Source organism: Syngnathoides biaculeatus, chromosome 6, assembly GCF_019802595.1.
Source record: "Syngnathoides biaculeatus isolate LvHL_M chromosome 6, ASM1980259v1, whole genome shotgun sequence".
Lineage (NCBI taxonomy): Eukaryota > Metazoa > Chordata > Actinopteri > Syngnathiformes > Syngnathidae > Syngnathoides > Syngnathoides biaculeatus.
In genome coordinates, this window is record NC_084645.1 from 12057979 (window position 1) to 12079081 (window position 21103).

The following is a 21103-nucleotide window of genomic DNA, read 5'->3' on the forward strand; positions in this document are numbered from 1 at the left end:
CTTTTTTTTCCACTTAAGGGCAAAGATTTCCTGCTTTTGCAATCAGTGAAATATTTATTTATGGCTTGGCATATGCAACTGTCTACTGACATTTGGAACATTTAAGATGGATAATCCAATTTACGGTTTTCTTTCCTGACCCATTATGTCGTGCAACTTTCCAAAGTATATAAGCAACACGAGGCTTCTGTAAACAACACAACAAGGACAAAAAGGAAAAAGCAACCAAATTGATACTACCCTCAAATTATAATGTTTGAATTTCAGGATATACTGAAGTTTGTCATTACCCCGCCCCGCCACCCGACTGACCTGTCCATCCCATTTTCACTAGTGCACAGCCACCTGTTTTAGCAGTAACAGTAATACTTTGAAAAGCGAGCGTTGAGTGCGCTAACGTTTGGACTGACACTGCACATTTGCAGGGGAAAAACCTATTTGTTTGGAGCAACTTTCATCAATGGTGTTGCTCAGTATTTATCTCGACTCATGAATGGAAATGGATGAGTCAACGTTTTGGCTGATTGCGCAAGATGCAGGCTGTTGGAGAAGAAGATAAAGAGACCAGCCCGCAAAATTCTTTAAAAACCTAAGGCAGTAACTGATGGAACACTCACACATTTTGCCAAACACACATCAAATCATTCCAGTCTGGGTAAGCTTGTTTGTAGGATTAGAAGTGCATTTATATCTCCACACAACTGCACACTAATCGCTGCATATTTAAGTTTGAGAATTCTGGTATGCTTTGTTTTTCAACGTTAAGAGCGTGTGAAGATCCATTATGTGCTTCACACACAACACATACACTCACACACACACACACTCACACTCACACTCACACACTCACACACTCACACACACACACACACACACACACACACACACACACACACACACACACACACACACACACACACACACACACACATACACACACACACACAAGCAGTTGCACACGCTCACTCACTCTCTATTTCTCTCTCTCTCTCTCTTCCCTAAAACAGCCAGAGAGTATGTTTGGCTGTGCCAGCTGTGCGTGCTTGAACCTGGGTGTGGGGTGTATACAAGTGTCGGACAAGACTGCATGACATGTAAACATATACTCCTAAACAAAATATGGGCCGGAAGCACAGATCACCTAGATGTGCTTGACCCCTTTACCTTTGGGCAAAACTCTCGTACTTTCACTTTGTATGAGACTCTGGACGACAGCCAGCTGGACTGTGTGTGTGCATGTGCATCTAAGAGTGTGAGAAAGGACGAACATGTTGCTTGCTTTTTTTTTCCTTTTTTTTAAAGAATTTGGACACACACACACAAATCTAAATGATCCAGAGAGCTGTTTGCATTTCTGTGCGTCAATATGGACATGTGTTTGACATATTGCACTAGAGTCAAAGAGACCAGCCATTTTTTGTGTCCAAAACATCTGCATTTCCTTTATGCACAGTAATCTGTGTTGAATTCATCGAACCGCACCTGAGATTACAAAAGAACAACGCTCTGTTATGCTGCACAGGTGAGGCAAGCAGCACTTTAAAAACAATCAAGGCCCAGTTGATAGAAACCATAAAAAAAAAAAGAGTTGTTGGAAATGTCGCAACAAATTATTTGAAAAAGGTGTTTATAATGGTACGCATTGTCAGGTTGTTGTACTCACTGAGTGGGAGTCGATGTGAGGAGGTCATATGCAATATACACAGTCCGAGAAGTGCATTATACACAACAGTGATTTCCCTTTCCCAGCGCATGAATGCGCATATGACTAATGGAAATATGGCTGTCATCTGCGAGTGCTGACATTCCAACTGTCATCTCACAAAAAGGCCAAGAAGCCAATGTGAATTTCTTGAGTAAGGGGAGGGAAGAGTGAGCGATGAAGCTGGAGTAAACATGCCCATTTGAACCGGAAATATTCAACAGGTTTTGAGCTTTAAGCTATTTAAACCAAAGATGCTAGAGAAGACCTGACAAATATATGTGTTTGAGGTTCAAACAGAGTTGAAGGCAGAGCTCCCATGGGGAATCTGACAGTGGACCCAGATAATCTTTTGCTACTGACTATCCGCTATGCTAACACTTTCACAATAAATGCAGTCATTGCAGAGAGACCCCCTACCCCACAAAAAGGTGTTCATTTTGTTTGATTTCTAAATGAATACCAGCTACACCAATAGCCAAAAGATAAAAACGTATAAAGGAGTATTGTGTATACATAGTATAGCAGAGGCATGTATCAACTTGGCCTTAAGAATCTGCCCTTTCAAAGTATAAAAAGGCAATCTTTTTTTTTCATACAAAAGGTATGCCTCGTTCACTTATATGCGTAGTGATAAGGGGGGGAAAAACACGTTTTACTGTATAAAGCACGCTGAGTCACCTTGTATATGAAATGCACCATATAAAGCTTCCCTGCCTCGCTTAATGTTCAAATTCTCATGAAAAGCAGGCTGACTGCACAAAACTCTTGACACATCTTTCAAGCTTTTCAACAAATTTCATTCTTCATCTGTGACCCGGCTTGGCGCAACGTGTGTGACAGTCATCGAGAGCCCTCATCCCAAACTTTGAAGTCAGACCACAGCCGCACTCCTTTCCAATTGCCTGATAAGGCTATCCTTGAAATAGAGAGTGACGTCAAACTTTGCACAGGTCTACGGGCCCAAAACAAATGTGCCTTCTAACAATGCCACATCTGGAATGAAAGAGCATGAGTGAGAGGGGAAGAGTAGGAATGCAGAAATCTTGACAAAGGGAAAGCAGCTCTGAAACTCTTTTAGCTCCAGGAGCTCGGCCAAGTCTGATTTATAATTTACTGGTGACTCCCCTTAGTTCTCTCTCTCTCTCTCTCTCTCTCTCTCTCTCTCTCTCACTCTCTCTCTCTCTCAAAAGGCCCGATCAACTCAGTGTATACACGGAGGCTGTTTCAGTGGCTTGGCAAATCCATTTAGTCTAGTCCACAAGTCCAGTGAGACAATTTAATGCAAAATAAACTTCAAAAAAGGGACTGCGTGTGTGCTGGTAATGCTTCACTAACACTGTATCACTAGGCTCGAACATTTCCAAGGAGGTTTGAGGGGGGGGAAAGCGTTCCATTGTTTTATTTGGCTTTGGTATGACTTTTCGGTGTGGTTACAGGGGGAGGTCCTCCCAAAGTCTTTGCAAGCAGCCTGTTCTTGTTGTCACTGTCAGAATCAATCAGAGCTGCTCGGTCTGCAGTCAAGCAGCAGCAGGAGCACAAGAGCAAGGCAAATATTCAGGCCAATTTTCTGCCTTGAATAAAGCATCTAATGAACACATGACGGTTGCTTCAGACAGCCAGATTATCGCATTCTGTGACACCAAGATCTGAATTCATCGTCAAGGATGCACAGCACTCAACAAATAGATACACGCAAGCATATACTTGTACACCTACGCATCCGTTTGCTCCAGTGACGGAATGCGTGTGGAGCTCTCAGGAGGCCGTTGTGATTGAAGGTGTGTGAGTCATATTTGGAAGGATGGAAAATATGCTGAATGTGTTTGGAAGGGTGGACACAGATAGGGAGGAAGAGGAGGAGGAGTAGATGAGGTGGGGTCAGGGATTGAAAATGATGAAAATAGCAACGCGAAATTCCAGGTGAGGACAAACCAGGTAGCCACCATCAACAGGAAAAGTACTTCAAAGAGTTTGTGGACGTTACCAATGACTTCTTATAATCATTTTACTAAACACACAAATGTACTGTATCGTATTTTAACTTTAATCAGTAGAAGTTAAAATCCAGTATTGAGAGATTTAAACTAAAATTACAGGTCAAAGGCAGCCATTTACCACGGTAAAATATTGGAATTTGGAAAAGGAGGAAAAATGCTTTCGTAACTAAAAACAGATGATTTTACTTTGCTTATCTACACTCACAGTTGGATTTGAATCAGAACAAACTCAGTCATGGTGCCACTCCTATCTGACACGGAAGTAGATGCCAGCTGTAAGAAAGGTCACGGAATGTACAATTTTACAAAGGCCTAAGGGAATATTATTTTATATAACCCATATTTCATCGCTATCTGATCTTCAGTTCATGTTGCAAAAAAAAATAATGTATACAAGGAAACCCTGACTCATAAACGTTTAACAGGGGAGATTTTTAATTTAGTTTTTAAATTCCCCTGAAAATTACACGACCATACCATTTATTTTATCCGGACCCAGAATAAATTGTCATCATGAATGCACTCAGTATCTTAAGGTGGATAACTTTTTTGATGGCAGCTTTAGTCATAGAGATCTGTCAGAAATGCTTGTAAATTTTGAAAAAAGTTTACTATCACCACCAAAATACGTAGTGAAATTGTATTTTGATTTCAGTCATCCATCAGTGAGTTGAAACAAGAAAATCATTACGACTACTAATACTACTAGTGTGTTGTCACCTGACCGACGAATCAAAATTGTCAAGGAAGCAAAATGTGGTCCTAAGTCATGACACAGATGATCATTTTATGTTGATACTCTCAAATACAGCATTTCTCTTCAACAAACGACAGTAATCATATTGATTGTTATTGGGAAAACTATTCTAACGAATAGGTGCTTTAACTTCAGATGAGGTCACATTTATTGAATCTAGTGTCTGTAATTATTACGTCAGAAAAGTTAGAAGCCTTGACCCTGACTACTCCACATAGGAATTAAGGAAGGAATACCCTCTATGCTGTTATGTAACCTAAGTTACTGGTCTATCCTGTGGTTGCTGAGATGATAAACTAAACTAGCCAATGAACCCCCCCCCCCCCACACACACACACACAAAGAGCAGGAGGTAGAGCTCGAGTAACATCGGTGATATACTCTGGTATGGCCCAAATGAAAATGCAAAGGTGGATTAATAATAAACGGAATGGCCTCCTGGGGTTGTCTGTGTTTTGGACAGCAGTCTTCATACATACTCTTACTTTTCAGTGAACAATTTGATCTGCTGGCCTTTCTATCCAAGAACCCCTGTGGATGTTCCTACTGATTAAAGACCATAGGCTTTCCCCAATACTCAGCGTCACAAGTGTTGATCTCCAAATATCTGTCAGACTGGCTGCGGTGGAAGAATGGAGGTGGTGGGGTTGTAGGTGAGTCTAAGGTTACAATAACAGGCAGTGAGACGGCTAGAGGTGGTAGCAGGGTCAGGAGTCACGGTGCACTGACAAACAACTGAGCCACCCAGCGGGGAAGTCAACAAGAGATGCTTTCCCTTGCAGCCCAGAAAGCCCTGGCAACAGACGATGCTGGCAAACATGTGTTTGACAAATGTGCCATTTGAAACCAGTGACAGGGTTTCAAGCATCACCCGAGCAGAGACTGCAGGGGACCAGCAAAGAAACAGACACCTGTGAAAATGACGCATCTATTCACAGATGATTAATTGAAAACATCTAGTCTTGTTTATACAATACTGTAACACCTAAAGGATTCTTCTACAGAGTTCTTGGTGGTCCAGTTTAAATAAACTCTTTCTGCTCCAAGGATAGGTAAATATGATGGCTGCCTGTTGGGAGGATCATGTGAGAGAAACTGCTGTTTACTGGACTGTAATCAAGCAGGTTTGACTGTGGGTAATGTTGTTCTTTGAGGCTTAATGATCAGGAAACGTTTTCATGGTTATCTATTTCTGCCATTTTGTCCAGCTTTTAGACACACTGCCAGAACAGAGGATTAAATATCAACAAACTAAATGAAGGATAGTGGCACGGTGTACAACTGGTTAGACCGTCTGCCTCACAGTTCTGAGGTCCGGGATTCAAATCCTGACGCCGCCTATGTGGAGTTTTTTTCCGGGAACTCCAGTTTCCTCCCATATCCACCCAAAACATGCATTGATTGGGGATTCTAAATTGCCCCTAGTGTGATTGTGAGTGCGACTGTTGTCTGTCTACATGTGCCCTGCGATTGGCAGGCAACCAGTTTGGGGTGAAGTCCACCTCCTGCCCGATGACAGCTGATTGGCTCCAGCAGTCCCGTGACCCTCGTGAGGATAAGCATCTCAGAAAATGGATGAATGAATAAACGAAGTATAGCAAAATAAATTCATAACCCTTTTAACTTGGTCTTTACGTCTCTTGTGCCTTGCCTTTATCTCATGCTCGGCACTTTCCTCTCTCCCTCACTCCTAGCCAGTTCTGGAAAGTACATTCACACAGTTCAGCAATGACACAAGGACCGTCTCCACCATGGCAGACCATACTTGTGTTTTTTCAATTAAGCTGGGCTCCTGTACACTATTCATTTGGGAAACCATAATTCTCATGGTCCAGCAGAAACTAATGGAAAGTCACTTAAGTTCTTTTTTTCCAGGAGAGGTATCGGAAAGACTGGTTCCCTATAAGTTGTTTCAGACCAGTACACATCGATGGTAACACTTGAATGCTGTCAATGAGGCTAGAGGAGGTGTTGATTGGAAGGTTAAATAAGACGTCACTGAGGAGCGGTTGCAACGTAAGCACACACAATAGAAAACGAACAGGAAGGAGACAAGTGAAAGCATACAGATGGATGTATTTCCAGGAGAATGTGGATGAAATTGGGTTTGTCGTAGACAGGATCTTGAATTGGCCCGTGGGGAGAAGGACACATCCACGGAAATCACATCAAAGCCTGCTGCACATGGCTGCAGAAGAGTACAGACTGTCTCCTGTATATTTGATTTATAGATATGAGCTTGAAAAGCTAGTTGCATATATCCGCCCTAAGACAAACCGCTAGTGCACAAATGTAAACACACAAGCAGTGACACCGCACTGTTTGATCACTGCATGGACCTAACCAGTGCTGTCAAACTCCACAAATGTGCATATAACGTCTGGTGAGTATCAACCAATCCTTAGTTAAGTCATCAGCATATAAATGAGTGGACCTACTGTCAGGTAAAAGGTGTGTGTAGGTAAACACATCATGTATGATACATCAACACAGCTCTATCTCACATAGTGGAATCATAAACAGACGCACATGCATGCTTATAAAAAAAAGTGGGAGGGACCTGGATCGGACAGCCCACATGACGCTCCAACCCCCCACCACAACAATCAAAGCAGACAGACAGAGAGTATGGGAGTGCAGTGAGAGCAGGAGCAGTCGGAATGCTTACCTCAAGAGTTCTGATGTGGAGTGAGCAAGAGGAAAAGCCTCATGACTGGTCGCGTCTCGGCCGGTGCGTATCTCTCAGCTGCGGAGACGGGTGCAGAGACGTACAGGGAGCGCTGAGGAGTGTCACCCGGCCGAAAGCAGAGGAGCTGCGCAGATCCCAGGCCCGTCCACTAACACTCTGCTTTCTGAGGATGAAAAGAGAAGACTTCATTACCAGCTGGAGACCACGCCTCCACTCCCCCAGTCTCCCTCCCTGCTACCTCCTCACTTCCCCTCTCAACTTGCAGCCAGTAGCAAGCGGCCTGCCCCAGCCAAGGGGAGAGCAGACTGCCAAAGAAAACCTCTCAGGCCTACACCAGCCAGTACTGTGCCGTGCACACAGAGAGGGGACAGAAAGATGAGGAGGCAGATGGAAAGACACAAAGATGGCATACTACGAGATTCCACAAAATCTCATTTGTATTGAAAGTTTACATGAGCACACTGCGTCAGAAGTGTTGCCGCCTCATAGCCGAAGAGCTCGAAAATAAGCGTGGATGGCGTGCATGTGTCCGTGCGGTTGGGCTATTAAATGAGTGCGGAGAAGAAAAACAGAAGGAGCAGAATTCAATTTGGATCAAGTGAAGATTGCAAAGCAGTGGGGATTGACTTAAGCGTAAGGGGTGGAGGGTGGCCGAATGACACAGACAGGCAGGCCGACGGAAAGAAAAGCACAGACGCTCTCACTGGGACACATGGTGCAAAATGCTTGATCAGTTTGACAGTTACAGCCAGCGAAGACGCATTATGGAAATGGGGAATGTTTGGACTTTGCCAATTAAGATTTTGAGTAAGATCACACTAAATGAGGGCGAACGTCTGTTTCTGTGCACTAGTGTCAATCAACCCGTCTTTCACCATGGTATTAACTGTTATCGGTGATCCATGTATAAATTGAGGATGACAGTTTGGGTTTGTCCATCTTCAGACTGAGACACTGCGCCTCCATCTCTTTTCCTTAAACCCAAGAGAACTCTCCCTCTCCCTGAAAGACTTCATTGCTCTTTACTGTCTATAATTATGAGGGGTTGGCCACACTCAACTGAGGCGAGTACTGCACCCTGCCCTCAGCTAAGTCACACACAAACCATTATCTACCAAGTCTGAGGGTTTAAACCAGGCTACGGTGCCCAAAATGTTGGGTTAAAGATGAGAGGATGTTGGCTTCTAACAGAGTAAAAAAACAAAACATAATGATGCTAGTACAAGAAGTGCACAGCGGGCGTTTGCCTTAAGTAGAGATTGCTCAAAAGGATCTGTGGGAGCTCATTTGCAGTTAGGTCACGCGCCGGTGCACAACATAGCCCGGACAGGCCTTGATCTTACAGACAATTTGAAAGCAACACGACCACAGTGGATCGTTATAGCCCATACACTGTCAGTACAGGCCACTGCTTGAAGTAGTTTTTATTGTGGAGAGTTAGACCTGCATTACTGGGGGGAAAAAAAAAAAAAAAAAAAACAAAAACAACATTTGATGATACATATTGACAGGAATAATAGTAATAATAGTCTAAAGGTGCAGTAACATTTTTTTTTCACAAGTCAAAATCCCCCAGAGACGATTTAGGTTAACCAAAGCAAACATTTTGCAGCGGCGGATGAGGCATGAAAGGATTACAGATCACTGGCGTTCTCCCACTCTAGCATTAACACCTACACAGACCCTCTCCGTGGCATAATTGTGTCAAATTTACACAGTTCCACAAAGCAGTACTTAAGGTTACGGGCTGACTTCATTGTAGGTTGTGAAAAGCCCGTTCTGGGGTTGGGGTTTGACACACTTGCATAAACCTGCACAGTATGGATGACAGAAAAGGGCTGATAAACCAAATTTAGTTCACTTTTATAATAAAAGAAAAAGAAATGAAAAAAGTTCTATCAGGAATCTTCAATGGTGTTATCTGACTTTAAGTCATGGATAAACCACAAATCAAATATCTGAAATCATTGGTTGTTTACAGTCAGCTATGGAAACACAAATGGAGATTACTGTACAGATAGTAGATAAGCTAAAATAGCAATTGGGCCATTTAATGAGGCAAAAGAGAGCCATAATGACAGGCTGTCTGTTACACATAATTTTCTAAAAGTGGGATTTAGTGTTCAGGTGGACTTTATTGAAAGGCAGTAATATCCCGTTCTACCCCTAGGAGCTGGGATGACTTGTAAAGTACAGCACACAATACAGTAAGTAGGTTTATACAAATGGAGAGGTTTGGCAGCAAACCTTTTACGCAACATCTTGGTGAGACTGGTCTGTTTTGGGGATAATGAATCTTTGTGCTTTTGTTTTCAAAGCTAAGATTACTGTAACTCAGTTATATTGGGGGAGTGGCGGAGTTTCTTTTTAAAGAGCAACTCATAATTTATTTTAGGTAGTTGGTTTGGAGCTGAACACTTACTGTACTGTACTACTGCAACATGTTTTCTTGGTGACAGCTCTTATTATTTCTGTTATTCTACGTCGACTTAAAAGGAAAGAAACATCAGTAAAAATTCAACTGAATTCAGTCCAAACATAGCAAGTGTAAAATAAAAAATAAATATAGCCTCCATTCATTTTCGCCAGCCCTTGTTCCCATTAGGGTCAAGGGTGAGTTGGAGCCAGTCCCCACTGAATTTGGGTGAGAGGCAGGATACATCCAGTACTCGCCGCCAGTCAATCAACGACAATATAGAAACAAACAAGCATTCACACTTACTTATTATGCACACCTACGGACAATTAAGGACAGTACAACAACAAAATGGGACAGGACAGAAACAGAACAGGGGTAGTACGTGCAGCAGTGCAATTGGTGGGAAGGGAACCAGGGTTGGACCGCCAACCAAACTGAAGGACACACACCATCCTGCACGTCCCATCACTGCTACCCTCCACCCAATAACAGGGAGCGAGAGGCCCCAATAGTCAGCAGGGACTGAGCAGTCGCCACCCCCCGTCCCAGCCAGAAGGCAAGCCAGTGCAAGAAGTGAAGGTGGGTAGGACGTTCAACTCGGGCGAAAACGGGGTCACCACTGAGGGACACCACGGAACGTGTGGTCCCAGAAGCCTTGCAACATGAATTCACCCCTATCATCCTTACGTACAGTTGGCCTACCCAGGGAAAACCCACACAAGAGTGATGAAAACATGCAAACAACATAATGAGTTGACGTTCAAACCTAAACCTTTCGTCTGTGAGTAAGACCTGCTGGTTACTTTTTCATCGTCCTGCCCTAGCTGACTTTGATTGATTAGATTTGGTTGAATATTTTGGTGTTTTAGTAAACAATATTTAATATGTTTTGTTTTCTGTGTCAGTTTTACAGTAAATTACAACTGGGAGTGACAAAAAGTTTGAAGCAAGCACGCGTCAACTCATTTCTTTTTATTATACACAATAATCCCCCACACCTTCACAATGAAAGCCTGACAATAGACACAAAGTGATAGTTTAAAAATTCCATTTTTACGAAGTTTAAATTTGTGCAAAATATGTGTGAAGGGTACAAATTTTTTACCTCCTGCAGGTGGGTTTGGAATGTATTGCCAACAATAAACGTGGGTTATGGTAACTATTTTTTCCCCTCCATCTTTAATCCACTGCGATTGGTTGGCAAACAGTTGACAGCTGGGATTGGCTCTGACCATCCCCCAACTCTTGTGAGGATAAGCGGCTCAGAAAATGGATGGATCTTCTATCTAAAAATCTTTAATCTTAATTTTTAATCGAAAGAAAAGGTTAAAACTTTGTGTTGGATTTGTGATCAATTGCTTTGGCTCTGTGCCACTGACAGGTTGGCTCACCTGGTCCAACCCATTAGCAAGACCTCACAGTGCATTTTATTCTTGCAAGAAAAGATCAAGACATGTACCTGACTTGTATGCAGCAATTAGAACATGAGTATAAAACGTTGGCATGGTATTTACTGTATGTAGGGTACAGTGATGTGCTTCCACCCTAAAACTCTTTGTAAAACAATTCCTGCAAGCAGAGTTTGTTCTGTGACTGCAATTGTCCCAGGGCTCATTCTGGGTCAGATTATTGACACACCCAAACCGCCAAAAAAATGAAAGGCATCCCCTTTGCTGCGAACACCAAACTGTCTTTAACTCCCAATTAGGACCGGTGACAGCAGCTCCATACAGTGACCGCACACTGCTACCCATTGGCTGCACACATGAAAGATGTCAGATACGTAATACATGTACTGTATAAGTATTAGACTGAAAACAGTGTACACTGTGTGTGTTTGTGGTTGGAAAGAGCCGTTGTTTTTGCATTTGTTTGTTCAATATACCAGCAGCCAATCACATTCATCCCTTTCCATAAACTCAAACTTTTGTCCAGTACAGTTGCCCGCTCTTTAGTTCTAGGAATTTCACACTCAAATTGACCAGTGATGGGCCATTCACACACTGGTGTGTGTTTCTGAGTCCAGCAGCCACGAACATATGCTTGCCTCCTTGGGCAAACATGGGGCACCCCAGCCAGTGTAGATTTAGCAGCCTGGCGATGTGTACTCGCCCATCCATGAGGACCAGGAGTGATGATGTTCCCAGGAAGATGGAGTCTAGCGGTTTTCGGTGAGGAGGTTGTGAGGATTAAAGCTTTTGGTGGGAGAAAAACAAAAGGGTCATACCAAGCTTTTTGTGCCCTTTGAAGACTAATACTGGTCAGATTGATTGCAAAAACTACAATGACTGATGAGCAAGACGGCGGCATGGTGGGGCGACTGGTTAGAGCTTTAGCCTCGGAGTTCTAAGGACCGGGGTTCAAATCCTGGCCGTGCCTGTGTAGAGTTTGCATGTTCTCCCCGTGCCTGTGTGGATTTTCTCCAGGCACTCCGGTTTCCTCCCACATCCCAAAATCATGCATTAATTGGATACTCTAAAATGCTTCTAGGTGTGATTGTGAGTGCGATTGGTTGTTTGTTCCTATGTGCCCTGCAATTGGCTGGCAACCAATTCAGGGTCTACTCCACCTTCTGCCCGAAGATGGCTGCGGTAGGCTTGAGAACTCCCGTGGCCCTTGTGAGGATAAGTGGCTCAGAAAGTGGATAAACAAGATACCACTGTCTCCTCAACTAGGATACTGCACTAGTCATTTTAGAAATAGTTGCTGTCAAAAACACAATGAACACGGTGGGATTAGGTTTTGGTAATTCAACTATTACTGAAATGGGCTACAAACTCCACTAAAATAGGAGTAATTCATGAACTCCAAGGTAACATTTTTTTACCACATACATGGGCAGAAGGGAGACGTATGTCCTGTCAAAGTCGAAAGGCAAAGGTACTCAAGTACCTCTCAGGTAATCAGTCCAGTAAGAAGTCATTTTCACTTGTCACAGTAAAAGCTACAAGTACTACTTTGTGAATGTGATATGCCACTTAATCGATGGACAATGATCTCTAACATCTTAAGGAAGCAGTTAAGGACTTTTGGTGGTTTACTTTTCATTTCATTTTACACCGTTGATTTCTTTTGTACTACATATCTATCTGTGAAAAGCAGTTTTAATTGGAATTGTAAAGAAGTAGAAGAATGCAAAAAATTTACAACTGAATGGTTTGCTCAATAATACAAAGTGCCAAAATTGGTTGAGCCCAGTTCAATTGGTAAAATGGTTAGCATTTCTATGAAAGAATTGTAAAGTAAAGGAAAAGTTACATTTCATGTTGATTGGAACCACATTGTGTGGACACTTGAAATTGCCCCTAGGTGTGATTGTGAGTGCAGCTGGGTGTACCCGCCTCAATCAGTTGACTGAATATCCCCTTGGGACAAATAATATTTTTTGAATTAATTTCAATTTTGCAGCTGTAGAGCGTTCGTGTCACAGTTTTGAGGACCGGGGTTCGAATCCCAGCACTGTCTGTGTGGACTTTGCATGTTCTGCTGGTCCTTGTTTGGGTTTTCTCTGGGCACTCTGGTTTCCTCCCACATCCCCAAAACATCCAACATTAATTTGGAAACTCTAAATTGTGATTGTGAGTGGGACTAATGTCTGTCTCCATGTGCCCTGCGATTTGCTGGCAACCAGTTCCGGCTGTACCCTGGCGCCTGCCCGATGTCACCTGGCATTGACTCCAGCACGCTCACGACTCACTTTAGTCCTGCAGGTGGTGGTAATGGGGGGGGGGGTGAACAAAGCATGTCAACAGCTGACATGGATGCATCCTGGTGACAGTTCGTACAGTTTGTGAAATGGACTATAATGGAGTATAAATTAACTTTAACTAAAATTAACTAAATTAACTTTGTTGCTTTGCATCTTTAAGCGTTTCTGTTTTGTTGACAAATATTTGGCTGAAAAATAAGATGGCCCTTGGCTGGTTGCTGTTATAGTGTAATAGAACCTTGATAAGGAATACAGAGAGGAACCTCAATAAAAACTGACCTCATTGTAACAAACATCAGCTAAAAGAGCCTGTCGGGACTGAGAAATGTGTCCCAAAATAGTTTCCATTTGGGCCCAATGAAGTCTGTTATTTCCAGAATTGGCCGCTGTGGCACAATATAGGCAGATAGTTGTAGGTATTTCCAGGTCATGGATACTGAAGATCCTCCTGTGTCCACATGGCGGCCATGGTGAAGATGGAGCACTGAAATGGCAGTCGTGATGATGGTTATACCTGTATCTACTGTGTATTGTTCATAGAGCAGAGAGAGAGGAGCATGGTTGTGGCGTTAACACTGAGGAGTAGAAAAAAACAAGTCTTTGGAGTTTGGATCATGGTACTTTTTGTACAGTAACACTTTTGTTGTCAAGGCATTCGCCTTGGTAACAGATTTGGAGCTAGCAATCAGATCAATTCCTCCTCCTGAAAGCCATTCGCCTATGATAAGAACTGTACATCAACAATGTCACCGTGGTAAGTTTGGATTTAAAAAAAAGGGGAAAGAAAACGGGTTAAACAAGAGAAGACAAAGCAGGATTATTTGCTCCCATAGAGTAATATGGATGCACGTGGCTTCAATGTAATGGATAGTCAGCTGTATTAGACGGCAACCACCCCCACACTTATTAGTCCATATTATTGAGGTTCCACTGTTTGCAGTATTAACTTAATTCTACATAATCAGAAAATTTGCAGTAAAGGATGAGAAAAATCACGCCCATTGGTTTACTAGTTTTCAATCCAGTTTGTTGTCATTTATTGTTCATGTGTGGAACACACTGATCAAGAAAAAGAATGAAAATACCACACTGCTTCACATTCCATCTTCTTTTGTAATAATTCTGTTTTAGTAAGGCGTTAAGAAAGTGTTAAGGAATAGCGACACATGGATAGAGCGTCCATTGAATTGCAGTGGAACCACAGCAAAGCAAACAAAATCATCATCTCCACAAATAGGCCTTTCAACGCTACTGACCCCCCACCCCCTTTGTCCCATCAACACTTCGCTCTTCAGCAAGACCAAAGCCACCAAATCCAACCTTCCTTCTTCCCCCACCAAATATACAGAGGTGAATGGTGTCTACTGTATCATCTACCACCCGCTCTGTGGGGTAGAAACAGCTTGACAGGCCTGTATTTATGGTGAGCTTGATTCACGTTGGAATGAATCATGAAAAGCATCAAAATGATGTCGCTGTATGTTTTGTATGGAGCACCGATCCCAATCTGTATGTGTGGCCATTGTGTATGCAGTTGTTGTTGAAACAGGTGAGCATTTGAATAATTATGACAATCCATTTGATGGGGATAAAATCTGTCTGTTACACTACTTCCTCAGAAGAATCCACACATATCACTCTCGCAGGTATGTTCATTTGTAAAAATAACTCTTTGTGCATTGTTATTTTTCTCACAGTTGTACAACAAGCATGTTTGTCACAAGACTGGGTTTTGAATCACTTGCCTTTTTACGGCTCCTGCATCTGTCCATCAATCCATCCATTCATCCGTCCCTTTTCTTAGCCGCTTATCCTTACGAGGTTTGTGGGAGTTCTGGAGCCTACCCCAGCTGTTAAGGGGCAGGATGCAAGGTACACCCTGAACTGGTTGACAGCCTATCGCAGCGCACAAAGAGACAGACAGCCGCACTCACAATCACACCTTGGGGCAATTTAGAGTCTCTAATTACTGTATGTTTTTGGGATGTGGGAGGAAACTAGAGTGCCTAGAGAAAAGTCACACAGGAACCTGGAGAACATGCAAAATCCAAACAGGTGGGGCCTGGATTTGAACCCCGGTTCTCCGAATTGTGAGGCCAACGCTCTATAGCTGCACCACCATGCCTGCTGAATACATAGACCCATACTTTCTCAAAAAGGATACTTTAGCACCTGTATGATATAACACACATCAATTTTTCATCCCATTGTTTATGCTCACTCGGGTCCTGCGTGAGCTACTAACAGTGCCAGCTGACATTTGGCAAGAGGTGAGATACATCCTGAACTAGTTGCAAGTCAAAACCAGGGCACATTCACACATTTGGGCACTGAACTTAGGAGGGATGTTTTTGGAATGTGACAGGAAGTCCGAGTACCCAGAGAAAACCCAGACAAACACAGGGAAAACATGTAGACTCCCCACAGGAAGGCCCGATGCTGGATTCAAACCTTCAGCCTCATAAATGTGAAGTAGATGTGCTAGCCACGCACTTAATGTGCCACCTGCAATTTAAAATTTGATGAAGTAATAATGCATTCATGTTGCGAGAGCTAAATAATTATCCATCCTTCCTTTTCGAAATTGTTTATACATATTAGGTTCACAGGTGAGCTGACTTTGGTTAAAAGGTGGGATATGTGCCAGCTGAGTCGCCAGTAAAAAAAGGGCACACAAAGACAAACAATCATTCATACTAATGGAGAATTTAGAGTCTTAAATAAACCCAACATTTTGGAATGTGGGTGGAAGCTGGCATACCTGAAGAGAACCCAAGCAGGCACAAGGAGAACTTTACACAGGAAAGCTGAAGTCAAGATTCGATGGGCTCACCACTACCGCTGTCATATTCCCTTTAAATTTCCCATCCTATTAAAATTTTAAGCACAATAGGTTCAAATGAGTCTGTAATGTGCTTCATTTAAGTTTGACATCAATACAGCTTGTTGATTTAATGCAAAAGGAAAGAAATGGGATAAAGCTTGCAAAACGTGTGTATGTGAAATTACTGTTGTTGTGGTATTGCCTCATCAGTTAAGATTTGAGTACCTCCCCACTTTGTAGCAGGTACCCGCCTACTCAACTCAGCTGAAGGATAACATGGAATATCCGGTATTTAAGCGAGGCAGTCTCTGCCTTATAAGTACAGCCTAGAAGTCTACTTTTGTTCTGTTTTATGACAAAATTAACTTTATTTGTCCTTTTTTGTAAAGTAACTCTGGATGAAATATTAAAGATAGCATTTATTCTTGCCTCTGATGATCGCCATGGCAGGTTCAGTTTAAATGAATGGGAGCGGATGATGAGCGTAACCTCAAAATACCTGCTTCTCTTTTAACATTCACCCAGGTTTCCTTGCAAATCGCATTTCATACTAGTGGGCGAACAATCTAATGCTTTGTGAATTGTGCTTCACAATGACAAGAAAACATCGACGTAATCAAAGCCGATGTTGGCATGATCGCCTGAGCCACAGGACAGTGATAACGCCATGGACAACTCAAAGCAAAGCTGTTTTCAATACCGAAACGAACATGCCATCATAATTGGCAAACGTAAAGGACCAACAAGAATTGCCAGGAAATTCCTACCCAAATTATCTTGCAAGCCAATTAAAAGGACCTCAGAGATTATAAAAAAAGATGGCATGGGATCTTGAAACAGTTGTCTTATTTAGTTTAATTTATTCTCTTTTCTTGGTCTTACAAATATGTAAATTTTTTATGCAGAATTTACATTGAGCTTGGGTCACACCTTTAACCAAAATGTACAGTGCACTGTCTCAGCGGGTGCTGGGTAACAATAGGAACTGGGGTGAGCCATGGCAAACTGCTCTCTGTCCTTTGCCACATAAACCCTTAATATGAGGGCTCCTCAGCACCAGTCGGCCATTTAAAAAGGACTATACCCTGTAATTGACCTTAAAAATACTTTCCGTGGAGGTCGGCAGCCATGTCATTGGCCTCCGGCCCAAGCAGTGGCCGCATCTCCCCAGCCTGAAGGAGCCTGGGAAGGCCTCCGAGGGTATATTTAGTGGCCCTGAGTGGAGCAAAAGTTGCAGATAATGCCAGTCTGTGTATAAAACCACTCTGCCGCCCACGAGTTGGCTTCGAACAGGCACATTTCCCTCTCCCACGGGGATGTATTCCTTGGAGTCAGAGGTCATCCAGATGCAAGCCAGGTAAATAAGCAATCACGGGAGAGACTGACCACTGTCAGTCTTCTCTGTCAAGGTGAGGCATGCCCAAGCCAATGTCAGGTTCATTGTTGCGCAATGCCGGCAAAACATGTCAAAAAGGAGTGTCCCCTATAGTCATTGCACAATGGTCAGTTTGGATAATGTGGTCAACTTTTGCTTGCTGGCGCTTGCATTACAGTGATGCATTCCAGTAATGTGGTGTCCTTATGCCACTCAGCAGAATAAGAAGGGGAAAATGTAATATATTATCTCACATTATGTGTAATGTCTAACACAAAAACCTGTCCAATGCATACATTAATATTTGCTTTGAATTGAAACATGGGACACAGATACAGGGCCATTCACACCCACTGTTCAATACGTAGTATTGTAAAATTCATTGTAAATTCTCATGTCCGTGGTCAATACTAATTTTATCTGAGCCACAGACTCCGCGATTCTTAAACAGAAACGATAATCAATCAGGAATCCATCCGAAGCTCATCCTGTTGCTGGGCACAAATGGATTTAGAAATTTTACACCAGCGCTTTTTAAGAGTAATGCTAAAATCTATGTGGAGCTGGTTCATCTTTAACGTAGAGTTTGTGTTTTTTCCCGAAAATACAAACCCCTCTCCCAAAAATACATCACTTTTTGTCATACAAGTTAAAACTGTCTCTACGAACGTATAGTACAATATTATTCAAAATATCTTCTGAAAAAGCATCCCTATGTGGCTCCATCCTGTGCCTCTATTTCATTTTAAATTATTTTAAAACAATCAAGATTGTAGAGACAGAAGGTGTAACCAAAGCGATGTCAATCATTTGTGTGCACACACACACACACGAGGGAACGTGCGGAAAATTTGACATGCCAACCTTGCTTTGAATGCACCCAGAAATCTCACACAGACTTTTTGATTTGTCCAATGTTTTACCCCCGGGTTGGTGAAAGAAGTTCCAAAGATGGAACGGGACAGATCCTGAGACAAGCATAAACATGGAGAGAGACGCTTAGGTGGGGGAGCGAGCAATAAAGTGAGGCTACATTCATATTTTGCGAGCATGGGAAAACTCCTCACTCTACCTTTAACCTTTAACTTTCATTCAGACCACTTACTAGTAGTCCTACAGAACACTGCAGAGGTGAAGAGCTTTTTGTGTTTGGTAGTTATCACCGTGACTGAAATAGTGCAGCTACTGAAGCTGTTCACATCTATAAATTTTCTGATGTTTTTTGTTATAAGTTTTCAAAGGGCATCTACAAAGGAAATTTATGATTTCTTTCAAAGGTAAATCATTGGATTCCTCTGTTGTATGGATTTAGTGGTGAACGTATAGTTGAGCCAAAGTCTCGGTTGTGCCTGCAGAGGCTCATACTGCTACACATCTGATCAGCACCTTTTCACAGTGATAAAAGAACCCAATAAAAGTGGGCCTCTTTCCTAGAAGCATAGAACTGGGAGCACTCAAAGCAGCAAGTACTGCTTGATTTGGTGCCACTGGCCATTGGCATTATGCAATACAGTAGTTAAATATCTTATCTCAGGGACTCCCAGAAATATTTTACGTCTTTTAGGCTCAGTTATGGGTGAGTGTGAGCACAAACGGGACTAAAATGAATGTGACTGTAAAATCTATGGAGTCATCTATAAAACATAGGATAAATGAGACCCTTTTCAACCATGCATTAGAGTTGTTTCAGAATAGTGCATTTCTTTGTCTGTTTCCATTGTAAATTTGGAAGGATACAGAACAAAAAAGTTCCACTTACAGTGCAGACCTTTTAACTAACAATAACTCAGCTAGAAATCAAAACAATGTTGAGATAAAGGAACCCATTTGAAAATCTTAGATACTGTCATTGCCTAGTACAGTGATTGACTGATAGTACAGTGAGCCAAGGCACATATCTTACATTTGAAAAATCTCACGGCACACCAACAATATCACAAAAAGTGGACACACAAGTCAATTATACACTTTTATACAATATTACACTTTGTGTAATAGAAGAGCATGTACTTGTTTTGTCTTTATATGCCACTGCCACAGACAGATGAACAAAAATACATTATTTATGTATCAATAAATAATATGACCAGTTAAGTGAAATCTGATAATTTTCTGCAGTACACCAGAAGAGCTCTCACAGCACACTAATGTGCCATGGCATACTGGTTGGGTATCACTGGGCTAGTAGAAAAGCTGTACATCCATTTTGACTTTTTCACATAATTTGATCATGCACTTAAAAAGATGCTTTATAACACCACATTCATGGCAAGTTTCTCCTTTGACCACCATCGATTCGCAGGGCACATGGAGACAGACAACAACCATTTGCACTCACAATCACACATAGGGACAATTAGAGTGTCCAATACATGTTGCATGTTTTTGGGATGTGGGAGGAAACCGGAGTGCCCGGAGAAAACCCACGCAGGCCCTGGGAAAACATGCAAACCCCACACAGGTGGGGCTGGGATTGAACTCTGGACCTCAGGACTGTGAGGCCAACGTTTTACCAGCTGATCGACCGTGCCACCTATTTGGTCAAACAACATAAAATTTAACCAGTAACTAGATGTGCCACCATGCTGCCAATTTAAACAATTTAAAATACATTTTTTTGATTGATTTGGGTTTATACAGTTTCAAACCCCAAAAATCTAAAATTTTTGAAAGTTGAACTTTCTGAATGGAATTATGGAAATGAATAAACTTTTCCATGACATTCCAATTTTTTGGAATGGTCTGTATAAAATAATATACATTAAGTTATTTCAAACAGAATTTTGAAATCATTTCATATCATGTCTTGGCAACCTCACTCAGTTTCCAGTTGTGCAGTTTTGTGTATGTAGATTTTTTTTTTGTCCAATCAGGTTTCAGCTTCTATGTGTTCCCATGGAAATGAAACCTGTCCAAAGGCACACCCAAGTTTTAACCAATCTGATTTTATATTCATCACTCTGAGCCTTCACACAGGCGGAGTCATGTGGGTACTTCACCCATTCTCTAATTGGTTCACCTAAATAGTTCTCACAGTGATTGATCGGATATGCAAAATTTGGACAGGACTAAAAATGAATTTTTAAGGGAACCTTTAAAAAAGCCTTAACTTTGTGGGGCTAAGTCAACCAACATATTGTCAGTGTTGTTTTTAACCAGGAAATCACAGGACCCATGGACACAATCAATCATTCACACTCACAATCACACCGAAGGACAATTTAGAGTCCCGAATTAAATGTTCAAGAACCAGACTATCAAAGTAAGTCCAACAGAATAGAATATCCTTTTGCTATTATGGTTCAAAGCATATCTCATTGCCCTCTAGTGTGATTCTGTATGAATGTTTTTATCAATATGCATGCACAAAGCCACAACAATTGAAAGAAACATGAAGAATCTTCTCTCATGTTACTGCCCAAATATAAACTTTGGGTCTATCATTACCAAATGCAGACTTTTGATCTGCTGCAAGAAAAAAGTGCAAGAAAGCTCAACCATACACAGTTACATGCACTGACAGTGGTCACAGTGACAGACCTAATGACCACTCCTTGCCCATCTGGGAAGTTGGTGACGCACTGACTGCTCCTCTCGGGACACTGAGTTCAAACCAATAATTTCATTC

The 21103-nt window shown here is 42.1% G+C and overlaps 1 protein-coding gene across 1 annotated transcript in view; it reads right to left on the reverse strand.

The window, feature by feature from the left end:
* The window catches only part of LOC133501889 (zinc finger protein 469), a 256716-nt gene that overhangs the window by 40498 nt on the left and 195115 nt on the right, over window positions 1–21103 (reverse strand). Inside the window, exon 6 of the mRNA XM_061822033.1 lies at window positions 7128–7311. The gene's annotated coding sequence lies outside the window, so the exon portion shown is untranslated. The remainder of the gene's footprint in view (window positions 1–7127; window positions 7312–21103) is intronic.